At 40.3% G+C, this 22159-nt stretch overlaps 1 protein-coding gene across 1 annotated transcript in view; it reads left to right on the forward strand.

Moving 5' to 3' along the window:
• The first annotated feature begins 684 nt into the window (after positions 1-684).
• The window catches only part of adarb1b (adenosine deaminase RNA specific B1b), a 180163-nt gene continuing 158688 nt past the window's right edge, over positions 685-22159 (forward strand). Inside the window, exon 1 of the mRNA XM_039014175.1 lies at positions 685-883. The gene's annotated coding sequence lies outside the window, so the exon portion shown is untranslated. The remainder of the gene's footprint in view (positions 884-22159) is intronic.

Raw genomic sequence — 22159 nt, forward strand, 5'->3', positions numbered from 1 at the left:
CCCTTAAAAGGAAGTGTTACCAAGTTGTTCTATATAATGTGGAAATAAACATATCTCACAGTTACAAACTAAACATTTATGTGTGCACATTCTAAAATCAATTGGTGAGAGAGAGCCTCTACTGTCACATTCATGTATACATATCCACTGGGCACACACTGGTTGAATCAACGTTGTTATTCACGTCACCAACGTGGAATAGACGTTGCATTTACGTCTGTGCCCAGTGGGTATAGGTCTACTTGAATTGCGGCAAAGTTGGTTCCTGTTCGTCACATCTTTGGTCACGTTCGCGTGGGTCAAACAAAAATACCCTAATTGTTTCGCAATAGAGCCTCCGACAAAGCAGGCTATGACTGCAGGATGAAGTTGCCGAAGAGCAACTGCAGAAACTTGCAGTCTACTGTGGTCAACACTTAATGATCTTTGATCACATGATGTTTGTTAAGTGCATGCAGTCGATATGTAGGATCAAGTCGGAACATTTTATCCCCATAATGCAACACACATTGAAAGGCGGTGAACAATGGTTACCGACTTGACAAAAGTGATCCGCTCGAACGTACCCTGTGCGTCCGATTCATTTGACGGCATGCACATGCGCAGTTCAGCACGACAGATCCGATTACGTGTTTCTGCATTCACACTGTCCTGTTTATCTATCCTTCCCATTGCTTGCGCCGGAGGACCGACGCCGCTAGAGTAACATAGCCAGTCTGTCTGTATTGCGGCGTGTGCATGCAACCGTACGAGCGGCGACTTCAAGCCAATTCATTCTGCAATCCATAAAATATACAAGAGGCGCTCTTTGTTTTTAAATTGAACGGAGGATGAGCACCTCTTTCATGGAACTGAAAGCTTCCCTTTTAATTGCAACACTACTGTAAGTATTGACGACTTCTCAGTGTGACGGATGGAATGCTTGGGTTCCGGGTGTGTTTATTTAATATGTTCTTGTTGACAGCGTACAAACATGGACTGTCTTAAATGTAGTCAACCTTATTTAATACAAATGTGCACCTTGTTTAGTACATTGAATTGACGTTAACATGTTGTGTTCGGCTGTCGTGTCTGCTAGTTGCGAATATACAGTGTACTACAGTGAAGATACAAGGAGACCGCATGTGCAGAGCCGCAGTTTAATGAACGGGATACATTGTAACGTTCTTTTGGCGGGGAACTACACGATTAGTTGACAGAATGGCTAGTTGTTCAGTTGAGCGCTGTCAGTTGAACAGTTCGCTTGGTGAGAAAAATTAGATTAGATTTTCTCTAGATTTCGTATTTAAAGTAGGCTACCAAGCCATGATCAGTTTTTGACCTGTAATAGATAGCATTCGAAAAGCCACAGTCATGGCGTTTGAACCAAATTAGATACGATTCAAAATGGAGCCAAGTTTCCCCTGCATAAAACGAAAGCACCAAATTGAAATGTGGTAGGTTACATTGCTAAGTTGTGTGCCAGGCTATTATAGCCGATGAACAACCTGCCGTATGGGTTTTCAAAATGACACTTATTTAGGTTAAATCACAGCATGGTTGGGCGTTGTTGTGGTCAACCATTTGATGTAAATGAATAATGTATAGCCTAGGCAACAGTATAGGTTCAAGAAATGTGTGGTGTTCTTGTTGAATTAAATACTGTATTTGGTACTAATGGGTGCTTGAAGTTATGGACCGTCATTCCCGCCACAATAAAAAAAAAGAAAAATAATAGTGTATCGAAATTTCGAGACGTAGTCTAAAAATGTTGAGACAATCAGAACATGTCTAGATAGTAGATCATACATATAGGACATGTTTATTCATTTGTAGAATTGTGTGGCGATTTAAATCTCAGATCAGCACAGCCTGGACGCAGGCATACGTGTGGCAAGCTTTCATTTGCCCCAGCACTTTTGATTTGGTTTAAGAACAAAATATTGACACAAAAGTGTTGAAAAGAGGGACAAAGTACTGTCGTTTAGACTGATTCGCCTCATGATTTGTCAACTCGTGCACAATTAATCTGTGCCACAGTCTGATCAACTGTAGCCTATTGATAACAACTACAGCTGCAGGTAGCCTAGAGAAAGAAGCCTATGCCCGCTGATCCCGCTGGGGAAACGAAGCGGTCATGTATTTATTTGTGTTAAGAAAAAATGTGAATGGATCAAATTTGGTTTATAATTTCGGATGGCTAGCCTACCTTTTCAATCCAACATTGCCTAGAGTTAATCAATCAACACAATAGTGATGACATACTGTGTGAGTAACTTTTTAATTACTGATGCAAAGGCCTACACAATGCAACCCTGCATAAAGCAAGCTCAGCCCCGTTAGTTCTGTTGTTCAAACGCAGTTGTCTCTTTGTATGTGTAAAGGATCCCTGTTATTTTAGTTTTAAAATATAATTCAAGGTTGCTGCAGTTTAACAGGGTTTTAATGTTTTCATCCTCCCAGAAAAAACTAACGTGATCTGATTTGAAAAAATCTGGTCCCATCACAGCCCATATAAAACCCTTTTTACATCTGATGTATTAGTATGTCATACCCTACAACTAGGGTCCGGAGTTTTCCCTTGTTCAGGTAGCCTACCAGATCAGGAAAACTCTGGTCCCTAGGAAAAACAATTCCCCCCCGCCCCTCTCCAACCACTCTGGGATGCCACCTCTGAAATCATCACATAATGTTACAAATAAAGTAACATATCCTATAAGTACGGTAGTACTTATAAGAATCCCTAGGATATTTTTCAGTAGCGTCGGTGGAGTCTTCCTTGGTCATACATCTATATATACAAAAGTATGTGGACATTTATATGGAGTTGGTCTCCCCTATGCTGCTACAATAGCCTCCAATCTTCTGGGAAGGCTTTCCACAAGATGTTGGAACATTGCTGCAGGGACTTGCTTCCATTCAGTCACAAGAGCATTAGTGAGGTCGGGCACTGATGTTGGGCAATTAGGTCTGGCTCGAAGTCGGCGTTCCAATTCATCCCAAAGGTGTTTGATGGGGTCAAGTTCTTCCACACCGATCTCAATAAACCATTACTGTATGGACCTCGCTTTGTGCACGGGGCACTGTCATGCTGAAACAGTGCTGGCATTGTGTTGTGTGACAACTGCACATTTTAGAGTGGCCTTTTATTGTCCCCAGCACAAGGTGCACCTGTGTAATGATCATGCCGTTTAATCAACTTCTTGATATGCCACACCTATCAGATGGATGGATTATCTTGGCAAAGGAGAATTTCTCACTAACAGGGATGTAAACAAATTTGTGCACAAAATACAAGAGAAACAAGCTTTTTGTCCATATTGGAACATTTTGGGGAGCTTTTATTTCAGCTCATGAAACATTTCTATTTCTATTCAGTGTAATAAAAAATGAAATGTCAATAAGTATTCAAACCCTTTGTTATGGCAAGCCTAAATACATGTATGTTCTGGGGTAAAAATGTGCTTAACAAGTCACATAATAAGTTGCATGGATTCACTTGACTGACTACTGAATCTATGTACCCCACACACACAATTATCTGTAAGGTCCCTCAGTTGAGCAGTGAATTTCAAACACAGATTCAACCACAAAGAACCACAAAGACCAGGGAGGTTTTCCAATGCCTCGCAAAGAAGGGCACATATTGGTAGATGGTTCAAAATACAAAAAAAGCAGACATTGAATTAGGGCTGACCCCATTTAGTCGACTGGTCGATTGTTTGGTCGATAGGCTGTTGGTCGACGGAGATTCCTTTAGTCGAGCAGTAGCAAAGAAATAAATAAATCATGGTGTACAAGACACCTGCCTGATTCATGCCTGTCTGAGTGGACTGATCCATTCTGGAGGCTGTGGGGATGGCACAGTCCATCAGTCTAAGACATGTGCTACTGAAATTGTATATGTTTATATTATGTAAGAACAATGGTGCAACACAAATAAAAAATATTATTTTATAACAAATGCGCTTTCTTCTACGTTGGATAGTGGTCGCTGTCCGCAGTTCTGAAACACATCGGTGCACTGTTGAATTGATGCCTTTTCCTAGACCATGTTGCTAAGTTCATAATAGCAAAGTTAACCAGCATATTGGTGTAGAGAACAATGCGGCGGAGTTAGCAGACAAGAAAATAGCCCTTGCCTTAATTGTCTAAGAAAAGTGAGGAGAGGAAACCACAACTTAATAAGGTCTATAATCAATAGCCTAATTGTTAAATGTGCCTGGCTTTATAAATCATCCATATATATCTACAGAAATAAGACCGATCCTGCTTCTGTTGCCTGTTTGACTGCTTGTTTAATAGCCTACTGATTCTATAAGCACCAAATCTCAAGCAACCACATGTCTGATTAACAATTTCACAAATTCTGATAAAAAAAAAAAAATCTTTGCCATGCTGTAATAACATCTTTACAAACCAGCCTCTCTGGTATGATTTATAATTTTTTTAGTGTTGTTTACACTTTTGCAAATTGTCAGAAATTATATTAATAATAATAATAACCCTCCTTTTTCCTTGAGCTCCTTCTTATTGTTACTATTATTATGATTATAATTATAATAATAAGTAATGTGATTATAAGTAGTAGGCTTAGTATAGCAGCCTTGTATAGCCACCATAGAGCTGAGCTGTAGGCCTTAGAGAGCATCCTGATTAGTCTTAATACCGTAACTTACTTAGGCCTATATTTCAATACTTATATAGGCTACTGTATCAATCAATCAGTTATTCGTTCATGTCATGACACAGCATACGAGTCATTCATGATTTGAAATGCAATCAAGCATTTTAGTTTGAAAATAAAATAACAAAGTGACCATTGAATAATTAGCATAAACAATTCCATTTCGGGGATCACAAATGGATGTGACTGTTTTTAGTCTTTGCTGTAATAATGGCTTTACCTTATACATTTTTTTTTAACAGACACACTGGTATGCTTATAATGTATTTAGTGTTGTTTACATTGTTCCAAACGGTCAGAAAAATTATATTGTAATCTAACATTACCTGTTTGGCACACACAATATGCATGCAGCGCTTGCTTCTTACCTTCTTTTTCTTGATCTCAAGTATTTTCCACAACTAGTCAAATGTTTTCCACCCATCTGACTTCCCCTTTACCTCCTGAGCAACCAGTAAACATTCTCCTGTTTCGAGTTTATTTCTCACGTCCTCTGCGTCCATCTTGATCTGACATCTTTTGCGGTGTTCAGAGTCTGATATAAACCAATTTATTGATGTGACTATGATAGGCTATAGGTCAGTTCCTATTGGTCACGTGCATGCAATGCATACATGTGCCACGTAAAGAGAGCAAGGCATGTTTTTGCAAAACAAATTAGGGATTTCGGTAACATCACTTTTCAGTCAGAAATGGCTGTAATTAGTGTATTTGGAAAGTATTCAGACCCCTTCCCATTTTGTTACGTTACAGCCTTATTCTATAATTGATTAAATAGAAAATGTTCCTCATCAATCTACACAAAATACCGCATAATTACAAATCGAAAACTGTTTTTTAGAAATGTTTGCAAATGTATAAAAAACAGAAATACCTTATTTACATAAGTATTCAGATCCTTTGCTATGAGACTCGAAATTGAGCTCAGGTGCATCCTGTTTCCATTGATCATCCTTGAGATGTTTCTACAACTTCATTTGAGTCCACCTGTGGTAAATTCAATTGATTTGATATGATTTGGAAAGGCACACACCTGTCTATATAAGGTCCCACAGTTGACAGTGCATGTCAGAGCAAAAACCAAGCCATGAGGTCGAAGGAGTTGTCTGTAGAGTGCCGAGACAGGATTGTGTTGGCACAGATCTGGGGAAGGCTACCAAGACAATTTGGAAGAATTGAAGGTCCCCAAGAACACAGTGGCCTCCATCATTCTTAAATGGAAGAAGTTTGGAAACACTGACTCTTCCTAGAGCTGTCCGCCCGACCAAACTGAGCATTCGGGGGAGAAGCGCCTTGGTCAGGGAGGTGACCAAGAATCCGATGGTCACTCTGACAGAGCTCCAGAGTTCTTCTGTGGAGATTGGAGAACCTTCCAGAAGTACAACCATCTCTGCAGCACACCATCAATTAGGCGTTTATGGTAGAGTGGCCAGACGGAAGCCATACTTCAGTAAAATGGCACATGACAGCCCACTTGGAGTTTGCCAAAAGAACCCAAAAGGACTCTCAAACCATGAGAAACAAGATTCTCTGGTCTGATGAGAATGCCAAGCGTCACGTCTGGAGGAAACCTGGCTCATCCCTACGGTGAAGCTTGGTGGTGGCAGCATCATGCTGTGGGGATGTTTTTCAGCGGCAGGGACTGGGAGACTAGTCAGGACCGAGGGAAAGATGAACAGAGAAAAGTACAAAGAGATCCTTGATGAAAATCTGCCCCAGAGTGTTCAGGACCTCCAACTGGGGCGAAGGTTCACCTTCCAACAGGTCAACGACCCTAAGCACACAGCCAAGACAACGCAGGAGTGGCTTCGGTACAAGTGTTTGAATGTCCTTGAGTGGCCCAGCCAGAGCCCGGACTTGAACCCGATCGAACATCTCTGGAGAGACCTGAAAATAGCTGTGCAGCGACGCTCCCCATCCAACCTGACAGAGCTTGAGATGATCTGCAGAGGAGAATGGGAGAAACTCCTAAGACTCGAGGCTGTAATCGCTGCCAAAGGTGCTTCAACAAAGCACTCAGTAAAGGGTCTGTATACCTATGTATATGTAATATTTCAGTCTTTTATATTTAATACATTTGCAAAACATTTTACACCTGTTTTTGCTTTGTAATTATGGGGTATTGTGTGTAGATTGAGGGGGGGAAAAACAATTTAAACTATTTCAGAAGAAGGCTGTAACGTAACAAAATGTTGAAAAAGTCAAGGGGTTTGAATTCTTTCCGAATGCATTGTGTGTTGCAGCTTCAGAAACAAATTCTGTAGTGGTCGCTGCGAAGGGAGGAGAGAGAAACAGCGTGTGCTAGTCACACAGTCACTCGCTGTCTTTTTTATAAACACAGCGCAGCAAGTCTGAGCCAGGCCCGGCACTATCACATCAATTGCAGTCGGATTCAGTCTAGTCATTTTGTGTGTCTTAATTATCAAACAGATCGCTTAAAGCATCAGACAAGCTCAGTGCATATAGTTGATTTTATTAAAACACATAGGGTGTATCTACTGTATATATGGAAAAATACACATTTAGAAATGTAGACCAATCGATTGGTTGAAAGAACAGACAACTCTTGGTCGATGTAGGACATCCCTACATTGAATATCCATTTTGAGCATGGTGAAGTTATTATTTACAATTTGGGTGGTGTATCAATGCACCTAGTAACTACAAAGATACAGGCGTCCTTCTTAACTCAGTTGCCGGAGAGTAAGTCAACCTGTTGTATTCGGCGCATGTGACAAATAAAATTTGATTTCCCCATGAGGCCAGTGGTGACTTTAAAACAGAGTTTTATGGCTTAGATTGGAGAAAACTGAGGATGTATCAACAACATTGTAGTTACTCCACAATACTAACCTAATTGACAGAATGTAAAGAAGGAAGCCTGTACAGAATAAAATATTCCAAAACGTGTATCCTGTTTGCAACAACGCACTTAAGTAATACTGCAAAAAATATGGTTAACTTGTCCTGAATGCAAAGTGTTATTTTTGCGGAAAATCCAATACAACACATTACTGAGTACCACTCTCCATATGTTCAAGCATAGTGGTGGCTGCATCATGTTATGGGTATGCTTGTAATTGTTAAGGACTGTGGAGTTTTTCAGGCTAAAAAATAAACGGAATGGAGCTAAGCACAAGCAAAATCCTAGAGGAAAACCTGTTTCATTCTGCTCTCCACCAGACACTGGGAGATGAATGCACCTTTCAGCTGGACAATAACCTGAAATACAAGGCCAAATCAACACTGGGGTTGCTTACCAAGAAGACAGTAAATGTTCTTGAGTGGCCAAGTTACAGTTTTAAATCTGCGTGAAAATCTTTGGCAGGACCTGACAACCAATTTGACAGAGCTTGAAGAATTTTGAAAACAATAATGGGTGTTGCACTATCCAGTTGTGGAAAGCCCTTAGAGACTTACTCAGGAAGACTCACAGCTGTAATCGCTGCCAAAGGTGACTCTAACATGTATTGGCTCAGGGGGTTGAATACTTATCTAATCAAGATATGTGACCCACCGCCTGGATTTGGTCCTTTGTATCAAAATTTACATTGAATAAAAGTAGACTCAGAGCTAGAAAATGGTATATCATACACTGCAGTGGAGGAACATTGAGAAAGTAATTCTGCTTTGAAAGTTGAAAAACTTGTAACCCCACTTTTGAGAAAATGGGCCTTGAATGTTTTGGTGTACCTGCTGGAGAGCTTTTTAAAAAAAATTTTTATAACCTTTTCACCTATTCCTACACCCTTTGTCTATACCCATTCAGCATCGTTCACACCATCTTAAGCCTTAGCCCCACCAATCTCTTTAAGGATTCACAGTGTAGTAAACAACCAAAGATTTCAAGACTAAAGGTGGTGAAAGTAGTAGTGAATTTAAACTTTATTTAGTCCTTGGCCTAATCTGACTTTGGTGCAGGTCATGTTGTTCTTCACATTAGGTAAACACTCACTATATAAAAATCTGTTTTTTTGTCACATGCACAGGATACAGAAGGTGTAAACAGTGCAGTGAAATGGTGACTTGCATAGTGGAGTTTTTTGTTTAGACATGTAGCTAGCTAGCTAAACAATTAATCATAATCCCAACTCTAATGCCGCGTTTAAAACAACAACAAAAAACTGAAAGGGGAAAATCAATTTGAACGGTCTTCCAACTCGTAATTCCAATTTGGGAACTCGGGCCTCTTTCTAGAGCTCCTACACAGAATGTTAGCTAGCGAGCCAGCCAGCTGGTTAATTGTTTAGCTAGCTAGCTACATGTCTAAACAAAAGGCTCCATGGATTGATGAGGAATTGAAAAACTGTATGGTTGAAAGAGATTGGGCAAAAGGAGTGGCTAATAAGTCTGGCTGCACATCTGACTGGCTTACTTAATGCAAATTGAGAAATTATGGACTAAACTCAACAAAAAGAAGAAGAACCTTTATTATGAAGCCAAGATCAATGATGGGAAAACACTTTAGAGTACTTTCAATTAAATTATGGGCAGAAAGACAAATTCAACTCCATCTTTTCATTGAATCAGATGGCTTATTCATCACAAAACCATTTGATGTCACCAATTATTTTAATGATTATTTAATTGGCAAAGTGGGCAAACCTAGGCAGGAAATGCCAACAATGAACAGTGAGCAATTGTATTCATGCATAAAAAAACTAATAATGAAAGAAAAGCATTGCAAGTTAGAATTTTGTAAAGTTAGTGTGGGAGAGGTGGAAGAGTATTGTTATCGATCAATAATGACAATTTAGATGGCATTGACAATTTAGATGGAACGCTACTGAGGATGGTAGCTGACTCTATAGCCACTCCTATCTGTCATATTTGAGCCTAGAGGAAAGTCTTTGTCCTCAGGCCTGGAGGGAAGTCAAAGTAATTCCGCTACCCAAGAGTGGTAAAGTGGCCTTTACTGGTTCTAACAGCAGACCTATAATCTTGCTGCTAGCTCTTAGCAAACTGTTGGAAAAAATTGTGTTTGACCAAATACAATGCTATTTCTCTGCAAACAAATTAACAACAGACTTTCAGCATGCTTATAGAGAAGGGCACTCAACATGTACTGCACTGACACAAATGACTGATGATTGCTTGAAAGAAATCGATAATAAGATTGTGGGAGCTGTACTGTTAGATGTCAGTCCAGCTTTTGATATTATTGACCATAACCTGTTGTTGAAAAAACTTATGTGCTATGGCTTTTCAACCTCTGCCATGATGTGGATTCAGAGCTAGCTATCTGTGATTCGATGATAAATTAACAGCCATCGCATTGATTATATGCAACGCAGGACAAGCTAGTTAACCTAGTAATATCATCAACCATGTGTAGTTAACTAGTGATTATGTGAAGATTGATTTTATAAGATAAGTATAATGCTAGCTAGAAACTTACCTTGGCTCCTTGCTGCACTCGTGTAACAGGTGGTCAAGCCTGCCACGCAGTTTCCTCATGGATTGCAATGTAATCGGCCATAATCGGCGTATACAAATGCAGATTACCGATTTGTTTTGAAAACTTGAAATCAGCCCTAATTAATCGGCCATCCTCTAGTTTAGAAGCCTCTTGGACCTAGACTTGGCGCTCCGGTACCGCTTGCCGTGTGGTAGCAGAGAGCAGAAAACCTGGTTTTAAAAAAACAGATAAAGCAACACCTTGCCCTATTTGACCTAGATAGTTTGTGTGTACGCATTGATATGTAGGCTACGTGTGCCTTTAAAAACAATGTATGTAGTTCTGTCCTAGAGCTGTTCTTGTCTATTGATGTTCTGTATTATGTCATTCTGTATTATGTTTCATGTTTTGTGTGGACCCCAGGAAGAGTAGCTGCTGCTTTTGCAACAGCTAATGGGGATCCTAATAAAATACCAAATACCAGCTAACACCAGCTAGCTAGCTAACATTACGCTTTAACTTGCAATTAAACCGACTTTCTGACTAAATTAGAGACCTATAATATCTGAAAATGTAGCTAGACTCTTATCCGTATACATGGATGACCGCTTCTCCCTGTATCATGGATACCATGGTTGCCCTTAGTTTGAAGATGTAATCTGGAGATAGGTGTTTTATACAACAGCCTTCTTTCTGTGTTCTCTTTTTGGAATCTCTCCGCATTTGGCAATCATCTCTCTGCTTTCACCGGGCATTCCACTGACTTCAAAACTCGGTCAAATTCTTCCATGACAACAACACCGTTTCTTCTCCATGACATTCATCAGAAGACTCCACAATGTCTGGTTCATTTAAAATGTTTTTTCCTAAATCAGGGATTCCCTCATTGTCCAATTCATTCTCAAAGTCAGAAATAGTCAGCATGGCACAATTATCCTCCAGAAAGGAGTCCATCACAACGTTTTCCCACTGAGCTTTGTCGATGGAGCTATTCTGCCCTACCAAGCAAAAAGGCAGTAGCTGCTCATAGCATGGAACCGCTGAGAAAAATGGCTTTTATTTACCTTGGTTTTACAGTAACTTTATGCATTTACTGCTAACATGACCCCCATTTTCTCCAAAACACAATACAAGAGGCAGGATACTTGTCCACATGGTTAAGCATGTACAGTTGAAGTCGGAAGTTTACATACACCTTAGCCAAACACATTTAAACTCAGTTTTTCACAATTCCTGACATTTAGTCCTAGTAAAAATTCCCAGTCTTAGGTCAGTTAGGATCACCACTTTATTTTAAGAATGTGAAATGTCAGAATGATTGCAGAGAGAATGATTTATTTCAACTTTTATTTCTTTCATCACATTCCCAGTGGGTCAGAAGTTTACATACACACAATTAGTATTTGATAGTATTGCCTTTAAATTGTTTAATTTGAGTCAAACGTTTCGGGTAGCCTTCCACAAGCTTCCCACAATAAGTTGGGTGAATTTTGGCCCATTCCTCCTGACAGAGCTGGTGTAACTGAGTCAGGTTTGAAGGCCTCCTTGCTCGCACACGCTTTTTCAGTTCTGCCCACAAATTTTCTATAGGGTTGAGGTCAGGGCTTTGTGATGGCCACTCCAATACCTTAACTTTGTTGTCTTTAAACCATTTTGCCACAACTTTGAAAGTATGCTTGGGGTCATTGTCCTTTTGGAAGACCCATTTATGACCAAGCTTGAACTTCCTGACTGATGTCTTGAGATGTTGCTTCAATATATCCACATAATTTTCCTGCCTCATGATGCCATCTATTTTGTGAAGTGCACCAGTCCCTCCTGCAGCAAAGCACCCCCACAACATGATGCTGCCATCCTCGTGCTTCACGGTTGGGAGGGTGTTCTTCGGCTTGCAAGCCTCCCCCTTTTCCCTCCAAACCTAACGATGGTCATTATGGCCAAACGGTTCTATTTTTGTTTCATTAGACCAGAGGACATTGCTCCAAAAAGTAGGATATTTTTCCCCATGTGCAGTTGCAAACCGTAGTCTGGCTTTCTTTTATGGCGGGTTTGGAGCAGTGGCTTCTTCCTTGCTGAGCGGCCTATCAGGTTATGTCGATATAGGACTTGTTTTACTGTGGATATAGATACTTTCGTACCTGTTTCCTCCAGCATCTTCACAAGGTCCTTTGCTGTTGTTCTGGGATTGATTTGCACTTTTCGCAGAAGTACGTTCATCTCTAAGAGACAGAACGCGTCTCCTTCTTGGGCGTTATGACGGCTGCGTGGTCCCATGGTGTTTATACTTGCGTATTATTGTTTGTACGCTAACAATAGTACACAAGTATAAACACCATGCGTTTGGAAATTGCTCCCAAGGATGAAGGTCTACACTTTTTTCTCTGAGGTCTTGGCTGATTTCTTTTGATTATCCCATGATGTCAAGCAAAGAGGCACTGAGTTTGAAGGTAGGCCTTAAAATACATCCACAGGTACACCTCCAAATGACTCAAATGATGTCAATTAGCCTATCAGAAGCTTCTAAAGCCATGACATAATTTTCATGAATTTTCCAAGCTGTTTAAAGGCGCAGTCAACTTAATGTATGTAAACTTCTGACTTCTGAAACTTCTGACCCAGTGACATAATCTGTCTGTAAACAGTTGTTGGAAAAATGACTTGTGTCATGCACAAAGTAGATGTCCTAACCGACTTGCCAAAACTATAGTTTGCTGACAAGAAATTTGTGGAGTGGTAGAAAAACGAGTTTTAATGACTCCAACCAAAGTGTATGTAAACTTCCGACTTCAGCTGTATATGACTATCTCATTTTCTACCAAATTAGCAGTTACTGCCTTTTTGCTTGGTAGGGCAGTATTAACTTCAGGGCCGCAATGTTGAGAGCAATAGCAAAACGTTTTCAGTTCTTCATGATATCTTAAAAAAAAGCCACGGTAGACAAGATTATCTACACGTACTTAGCAGTTCATGTTATAGACAGAAGCGTGCTACATTGGAGATCAATCCGAACTCATCTCTCGGGCATTTCCAGCCCATCCATTATCTCAGCCAATCATGGCTAGTGGGAAGGTTCCTGTATTTTTCCATGCCTAAACCAACTACGCTCATTATTTAACCATTTTATTTGTATTTACAGATGACATACAAGTTTTTATTGAGGCATATGAAAGTTCACATGTTCCAGAAGGCATTTCTGGCAAAAAACGTATTTTGATTTAAAAAACATTTTTAAAGTTCAAATGCCTCTCCTCTGAAGTAGTGACGTGCGACAGTTTCTTGAAATGGGTCACATATATGCTTTTTATTTTTCATGAATTCTTTACAAATAACTTTTAAAAAATGTACACATTCATGCTACACACACATCAGAACTGCTTCTAAAAGTATTTACTTTTTTTATTGCTTACAATGCACAATGTAAACACTTGCCCCTCTCATTCCCCCTCCCCTGAATAGATATGAAAACAAATATTGTGCTATAAATTGTGCCTTCCTGTATTATACTTATGCTAAGATGTCTATTATATTGTGCCATTTCATTTTGTTTATTATTTCTTATTGTTTCATTGTTGAGGAGGAACCTGCAAGTAAGAATTTCGTTGGGACAGTGTAAACCATGTGTATCCTGTACTTACGACTAATAAACCATTAGTGCAGCCCGGTGATAATTGCTATGCTGACAGGTATAGTTTTCCATGCGTAGAGGGGTATACCTTGCCAAACCGGTGCTGTGCATAACCTTGCTCATTTAATTTAGCTTCCACTCTGCCTCGGTTATTAGGGTGTCGCAGCAAAAGGGAAGCCGACGTAGGCAAAGGAATGGCTGCTCACCATCACCACAAAGAGTGAGGGACTTCGTTAACCCCTTAGTGGCTGATCGGCTTGAGCCGCCCCCACTGTGCAAGCACATTACCTCAGCCGTCATTCATTCACTCGCCCCCTCTCCGGACCCTAGTGCTTTCCATCCCCCGTCCACTCTCCATACGTCCCCAGAGGACAATGGTGTCATTACTATATTAGCAGCCTTATGGTGACCTGGCAATGCTGTTCAACCATAAAAGGACACTGATTGACCTTGTCCTCATTCAATTCCATTAGTCAGGCTATATACAGTATTTTCAAGAAAGCCAGAGAGCGACGAGAACCGTGATTTCCTACTGACTGTTGACAAACCTTCTCACATTCTTTTCAATAAACCTTTACACTTTCGCTGTGTTTTCATTCAATCTCTGGGGGAAAATGTGCATCTATTTCTTTTGTTGCCTTGACCATCACAAGGCAAACAGGTTTGGTGACCACAGAAAGCCCCACTGTCTTCTCTCATGCTACTCTTACCACACCCTTCTCTGAGGCAGGCCCTTTGTAGATCTACAGCACCAGTAGCGAGAAGCTCATGGCAAGCACAACGTTACAGATGTTGCAGCCACATGGTTCAGCCACAATGAGGCAAAATGTTCACACATGAACGCGTCGTCAATGTTGACTTTCAACAAACATCCTGGCAGCTTTGTTTTGCCGTAGCGTTTCAGAGATTGGGGGAATGGGGTCACCGATATGTTTAAGCCTGGACCCAAAAATGCCTTTGGCCCCCTCCACTCTCCCATCCTTGACTGTCATATCACAGCAGAGCTTGCTGATAATCGCATTGGACCCGAGTCATGCTCATCATTAGATATTGTAGTAATGTTGTCACCAGAGTTTTTACTTCGATACCAGGTTTAGTATCACAATACTCTATATGATCACTATACTCGATACCAAAACGATACCACAACAAAATAAGGCATATTAGCCAAAGTCTCAGAATGGCACTTGATCCAGACAGATAAACTCGGCTACTGCTCTGTTCAATCGTTAGGTATCTTTTGAGTTCAATATCATTACGTTCAATTTTTTTACCGTACATTTTTCAGAGACTGCCGTGTATGCATTAATGAACCAATTATACAATCAATTTGACTACCAATCTAACTACATAACAACATAATGGTGATAATTTATTTTGAATGGTAAATATCTATTGATAAACTGGGTAAATCAAGATGTAGCCTAGGCCTATTCACAATACAGGTGAATGCATATTCAATAGGAGTGCGTGCATGCGTTGAGTTATTAAGTTTGTTTTGGCTATTTGGGACTTATTTATTTTATTGTACTGATCATGGTTGAACCAAAAGATTACATGTAATAAAAAAAATGATATTGGAAATATTTAAATATATAGGTGAAATTAAATGACACAATAATGTATGTTGATGCTAATGTTATGCTAATAATAACATAACATAATATAATCAGTATGCTGTGGGCTATTGTCTTTTAACAGTTTAGCTCAATTAATTCTGATCAACCTACCAATTACGACACCCCCCCCCCCCCCTCACTATTGTCATTGGTTGCACTAATTGCACTGTTTGTCTACATAATCTGATTCAAGCATTACCCTGAAGAAGCAAAAGGTTGGTGTTTTTTGACTCAATAAATTACTGGGAGGTTATTATATATGGAGTGTGCAACTCTGTTTGTTCAAATCAAATTTGATCAAATCAAATGTTATTTGTCACATGTGCCAAATACAACAGGTGTAATAAACCTTACAGTGAAATGCTTACTTACAAGCCCTTAACCAACAATGCAGTTTTAATAAAAATAACAAATCATTAAAGAGCAGCAGTAAAATAACAGTAATGATGCTATATACAGAGGGTACCGGTACAGAGTCGATGTGCGGTGGCACAGGTTAGTCGAGGTAATTGAGGTAATATGTACATGTAGGTAAGGTTAAAGTGACTATGCATAGATAATAAACAGAGTAGCAGCAGCGTAAAAGAGGTGGGGTGGGGGGGGGGGGGGGGACAATGCAAATAGTCTGTGTAGCCATTTGATTAGCTGTTCAGGAGTCTTATGGCTTGGGGGTAGAAGCTGTTAAGAAGCCTTTCGGACCTAGACTTGGCGCTCTGGTACCACTTGCCACGCAGTAGCAGAGAGAACAGTCTATGATTAGGATGGCTGGAGTCTTTGACAATTTTTAGGGCCTTCCTCTGACACCTTCTGGTATAGAGGTCCTGGATGGCAGGAAGCTTGGCCCCAGTGATGTACTGGGCCGTACACACTACCCTCTGTAGTGCCTTGCGGTTGGAGGCAGTTGCCATACCAACCAGTGATGCAACCAGTCAGGATGCTCTTGATGGTGCAGCTGTAGAACTTTTTGAGCATTACAGGACCCATGCCAAATCTTTTCAGTCTCCTGAGGGGGAATAGGCTTTGTCGTGCCCTCTTCACGACTGTCTTGGTGTGTTTAGACCATGATAGTTTGTTGGTGACGTGGACACCAAGGAACTTGAAGCTCTCAACCTGCTCCTTTTCCTGTAGTCCACAATCAGCTCCTTTGTCTTGATCACGTTGAGGGAGAGGTTGTTATCCTGGCACCACACGGCCAGGTCTCTGACCTCCTCCCTATAGGCTGTCTCATTGTTGAAGGTGATCAGGCCTACCACTGTTGTGTCTTCGACAAACTTAATGATGGTTTTGGAGTCGTGCCTGGCCATGCAATCATGAGTGAACAGGAAGTACAGGAGGGGACTGAGCATGCACCCATGAGGGGCCCCCGTGTTGCGGATTAGTGTGGAGGATGTGTTGTCAGGAAGTCCAGGATCCGGTTGCAGAGGGGGGTGTTTAGTCTCAGGGTCCTTAGCTTAGTGATGAGCTTGGAGTGCACTATGGTGTTGAACGCTGAGCTTTAGTCAATGAATAGCATTCTCACATAGGTGTTCCTTTTGTCCAGGTCGGAAAGGGCAGTGTGAAGTGCAATAGACATTGCATCATCTGAGGATCTGTTGGGGCGGTATGCAAATTGGAGTGGGTCTAGGGTTACTGGGATAATGGTGTTGTGAGCCATGACCAGCCTTTCAAAGCACTTCATGGCTACGGGTCGGTAGTCATTTAGGCAGGTTACCTTAGTGTTCTTGGGCACAGGGGCTATGGTGGTCTAGGGGGCTATGATGCCGAAACGTTGGTGGTTTTATACCCAATAAATTACTGGGAGGTTATATATATGGAGTAGAGGTCGACCGATTATGATTTTTCAAAGCCGATACGATACTGATTATTGGAGGACCAAAAAAAGCTGATGCCGATTTTTATTTTATTTATTTATTTGTAATAATAACAATTACTACAATTCTGAATGAACACTTATTTTAACTTAATATAATACATCAATAAAATCTATTTAGCCTCAAATAAATAATGAAACATGTTCAATTTGGTTTAAATAATGCAAAAACAAAGTGTTGGAGAAGAAAGTAAAAGTGCAATATGTGCCATGTAAGAAAGCTAACGTTTAAGTTCCTTGCTCAGAACATGAGAACATATGAAAGCTGGTGGTTCCTTTTAACATGAGTCTTCAATATTCCCAGGTAAGAAGTTTTAGGTTGTAGTTATTTATTATAGGAATTATAGGACTATTTCTCTCTATACCATTTGTATTTCATTAACCTTTGACTATTGGATGTTCTTATAGGCACTTTAGTATTGCCAGTGTAACAGTATAGCTTCCGTCCCTCTCCTCGCTCCTACCTGGGCTCGAACCAGGAACACATCGACAACAGCCACCCTCGAAGCAGCGTTACCCATGCAGAGCAAGGGGAACAACTACTCCAAGTCTCAGAGCGAGTGACGTTTGAAACGCTATTAGCGCGCACCCCGCTAACTAGCTAGCCATTTCACATCGGTTACACCAGCCTAATCTCGAGAGTTGATAGGCTTGAAGTCATAAACAGCGCAATGCTTGAAGCACAACGAAGAGCTGCTGGAAAAAAGCACGGAAGTGCTGTTTGAATGAATGCTTACGAGCCTGCTGCTGCCTACCACCGCTCAATCAGACTGCTCTATCAAATCATAGACTTAGTTAAAACATAATAACACACAGAAATACGAGCCTTAGGTCATTAATATGAATCCGGAAACTATCATCTCGAAAACAAGACGTTTATTCTTTCAGTGAAATACGGAACCGTTCCATATTTTATCTAACGGGTGGCATCCATAAGTCTAAATATTCCCGTTACATTGCACAACCGTCAATGTTATGTCATAATTACGTAAAATTCTGGCAAATTAGGCGGCCCAAACTGTTGCATATACACTGACTCTGCGTGCAATGAACGCAAGAGAAGTGACACAATTTCACCTGGTTAATATTGCCTGCTAACCTGGATTTATTTCAGCTAAATATGCAGGTTTAAAAATATATACTTCTGTGTATTGATTTTAAGAAAGGCATTGATGTTTATGGTTAGGTACACATTGGAGCAACGATACGCACCGCATCGATTATATGCAACGCAGGACACGTTAGATGAACTAGTAATATCATCAACCATGTGTAGTTAACTAGGGATTATGATTGATTGATTGTTTTTTATAAGATAAGTTTAATGCTAGCTAGCAACTTACCTTGGCTTATTACTGCATTCGCGTAACAGGCAGGCTCCTCGTGGAGTGCAATGCAATCAGGTGGTTAGAGCATTGGACTAGTTAACTGTAAGGTTGCAAGATTGAATCCCCCGAGCTGACAAGGTAAAAATCTGTCGTTCTGCCCCTGAACGAGGCAGTTAACCGTTCCTAGGCCGTCATTGAAAATAAAAATGTGTTCTTAACTGACTTGCCTAGTTAACTTCTTGAGGGCAGGGGGCAGCTTTTTCACTTTCGGGAAAAATAACATGCCAAAATTCAACTGCTTGCTACTCATCCCCAGAATATAAGATATGCATATTATTAGTAGATTCGGATAGAAAACACTCTGAAGTTTCTAAAACTGTTTGAATCATGTCTGTGAGAATAACATAACTTATGTAGCAGGCAAAACCCTGAGGACAAACCATTCAGAATTTGTATTTTTTTGATGTCCCTGTCTTTTCAGTTAGTTTTTTTAGAGACACCAGATTTTTAAAGGACTTGCTTGCAGTTCCTACCGCTTCCACTGGATGTCACCAGTCCTTGGAAATCGGTTGAGGTTATTCCTTTGTGTACTGAAGAAGTAGGGCTATCGTAAATGAGGGTCACATGAAGTAAATGTTTGGAGAGAGTCACGTTATGAAAAAAGTTGCGTCAGTTTGGTTTTGTATTGAACACAGATCATCCCGTCTTCAAATTGATCGATTATTAACGTTTAAAAATACCTAACGTTGTATGACAAAAGTAGTTTGAAATGTTTTGGTAAATTTACATGTAACTTTTGATATATTTTGTAGTGACTTGGCGAAAGTTGGAAGCTGTGTTTTTCTGGATGAAACGGTCCAAATAAATTGACATTTTGGATATATATAGACGGAATTAATCGAACAAAAGGACCATTTGTGATGTTTATGGGACATATTGGAGTGCCAACAAAAGAATTTCGTCAAAGGTAAGGCATGATTTATATTTTATTTCTGCGTTTTGTGTCGTGCTTGCAGTGTTGAAATATGCTACTCTGTTTGTTTACTGATGTGCTGTCATCAGATAATAGCATCTTATGCTTTCGCCGAAAAGCTTTTTTGAAATCTGACATGTTGGCTGGATTCACAACGAGTGTAGCTTTAATTTGGTGTCTTACATGTGTGATTTAATGAAAGTTTGATTTTTATATCATGTTATTTGAATATGGCTCGCTGTATTTTCCCTGGCTATTGGCCGGTGGGACGTTCGCGTTTTTATTAAACAAGCTTTCTCTATAACCAGTAATGATGTCATTCACGAGGCAAGAGGGGGGGCTGCCTGTCGGAGCACAGTCAGTTCGCTGAGGTAATAGATCTTTGAGAGAGACATGAGAGAGTGAATAAATAACGTTTTCGGTTGCAATCAGCTTTGAAATTAGCATATTTTCATTACGGTTTGCATCACAAACAAAGTAGTAGGCCAGTTAATTGATGTTAGCTTCAGCTGTCAGCTGGCAAGGAAAGTTGGCCTACAAAGCTGGAGGCAGTGTAAAGTGTTCTAGCCTGTATGGACATTGTTTTGCGAACAGTAATTAACAGTTTCAACATTTCTACATGCTGTAGAGTGTGATAACTTCTGTGCTCCATGAGTGGGTAGTTAACATGATGCAGCCCAGACTCCCAGTGCAGGCTAGTAATGAGTAAGTGGAGCAGGCACAGTGCGCGCTATAATAAAGGGGGACATCGGCTGGCTTGATCCGTGAGACACATTTGACAGAAGTACCGAAAGTAACAATAATTTTAGTACCGAACTGTTTTTCATGTTCTAGTATCGAAAAAGTACCGAAGTTTTGGTATACCGTGCAACACTAATTTTTTATTAATATGAGACCAGTTTCGCCCAGGGGCAGAGAAAAACCCCATCGGGTATTTTTAGGGGTACATTTTTTGACCTCGTCTGTTTGCTATTTTCTCATTTGAAGGTGTCTAGTTGGATTGGAACCCATAATGATTGGTGCTTTGATTTGTTGGTTTTTGTACATTAGGTATTTTGCTATAACCATAATGACAGGAGGCCTGTCGATCGATCTGGTGATTAGACTATGGATGACCTTCCGGTCTCGCATATGTCCTTAGCGACAATAAACATCCCACCCCACTCCAACCCTGTGGGGCTGAAATGTATTTATTTTCACCCTGACCTATATGGAGAGACCAGTTCCGTGTAACTATTCTATGTGAATAGGACAACAATATTTAATCATTTTTACTACTCAGAATTTTCTCTAAAGATCTGTTTTCAGAACATGACTTAGGCCTTGGGCTTGACATAACTTCATTGCTGTGTTCATAACTATGACAACCATAAACTCAATTTGGCACCTCAGGAGAGCCAGTGCAGGGACACAACGGTGGCCTCGAGTCAAATGGGCCTGCAGAGACATGAAAGCTACCAGCAATAATGTGAATTACATGACATTAAATATGCTGGAGCTAGTGTTGTCATGATACCAGAATTTTGACTTCGATACCGGGTTTAGTACAGTGTATCACGATACTCGATACAGTCACGATACTTGATACCAAAACGATACCACAGCAAAAAAAGACGTATTAGCCAAAGTCACAGAATGGCACTTGATCCAGACAGATGAACTCAGCTACTGCTCTGTTCAATCGTTGGGCATCTTTTGAGTTCAATATCATTACATTTTACATTTGATGTCAACATTTTTCAGAGACAGACATGTATGCATCAATTATACTTTTTTTTTTTTACCAGTCTAACTACATAACAACATAATGGTAATTATTTCTTTGAATGGTAAATCTCTATTCATAAACTGGGTAAATCAAGATGTAGCCTAGGCCAATTCACAATACAGGTGAATGCATATTCAATAGGAGTGTGTGGATTCATTCATTGATTTCATGGGGCTAAAGATGACAAACTGTTTCCCTTCCATTTGGGACTTATTTTCTTGTACTGATTTGCATATAAGTAGCAATCTTATTTTATAAAAGTTTGCGCTGTCCCTTTAACCCAGTAATGAGGTCATTCATGACAATGCACATGACCACATTTTAATTGTGTTTGATGAGGGAAGTGTTGCCAATTTAGTGATTTTGTTTTCAGAATCTTCAGCGACTTTTATTGGTAAAACAGTATAGTGACAAATGTAGCTACTTTTTAAAGCTGCCTAAGCGATTTTTGGTTGATTTAGCGACTTCCCTGTTTGTGTATGGCGGCTCGGCTGAGCATAGCTGTGTTGCTCTGTTCTGCTGTCCACTAGGTCTCCCCTGCTCCGCCTCCACCGGCTGCTGCGTGTGTGCAGGTCACTTGCGCCCCTTCCTCTGCCTCTCTTCCCTCCCTCCCCCATCACTCTCCGCTCTAGCTCTTGGTCCTATACCCGCAGCAGAGTGAATTTATTCAATCGGTTCCTTTATTGTTTTTTTCTGTGCTGTTTAGTTATTTAACCAGTTCCTTTTAGTTCTCCTTCAAACGTTGTATTTAGTTTTTCTTTGGAGAAAATGTAATTACATGAGAGACCGCATAACAAAACATTTGTAAATTAATTTTATGATGTCACTATTACCTCATGACATCATCTACCGACTTCCAGTAGAAATGGAGCAACAAACAGCGACTTTCCTTGAAAAACAGTTGGCAACACT

Source organism: Salvelinus namaycush, chromosome 19 (genome assembly GCF_016432855.1).
Source record: "Salvelinus namaycush isolate Seneca chromosome 19, SaNama_1.0, whole genome shotgun sequence".
Lineage (NCBI taxonomy): Eukaryota > Metazoa > Chordata > Actinopteri > Salmoniformes > Salmonidae > Salvelinus > Salvelinus namaycush.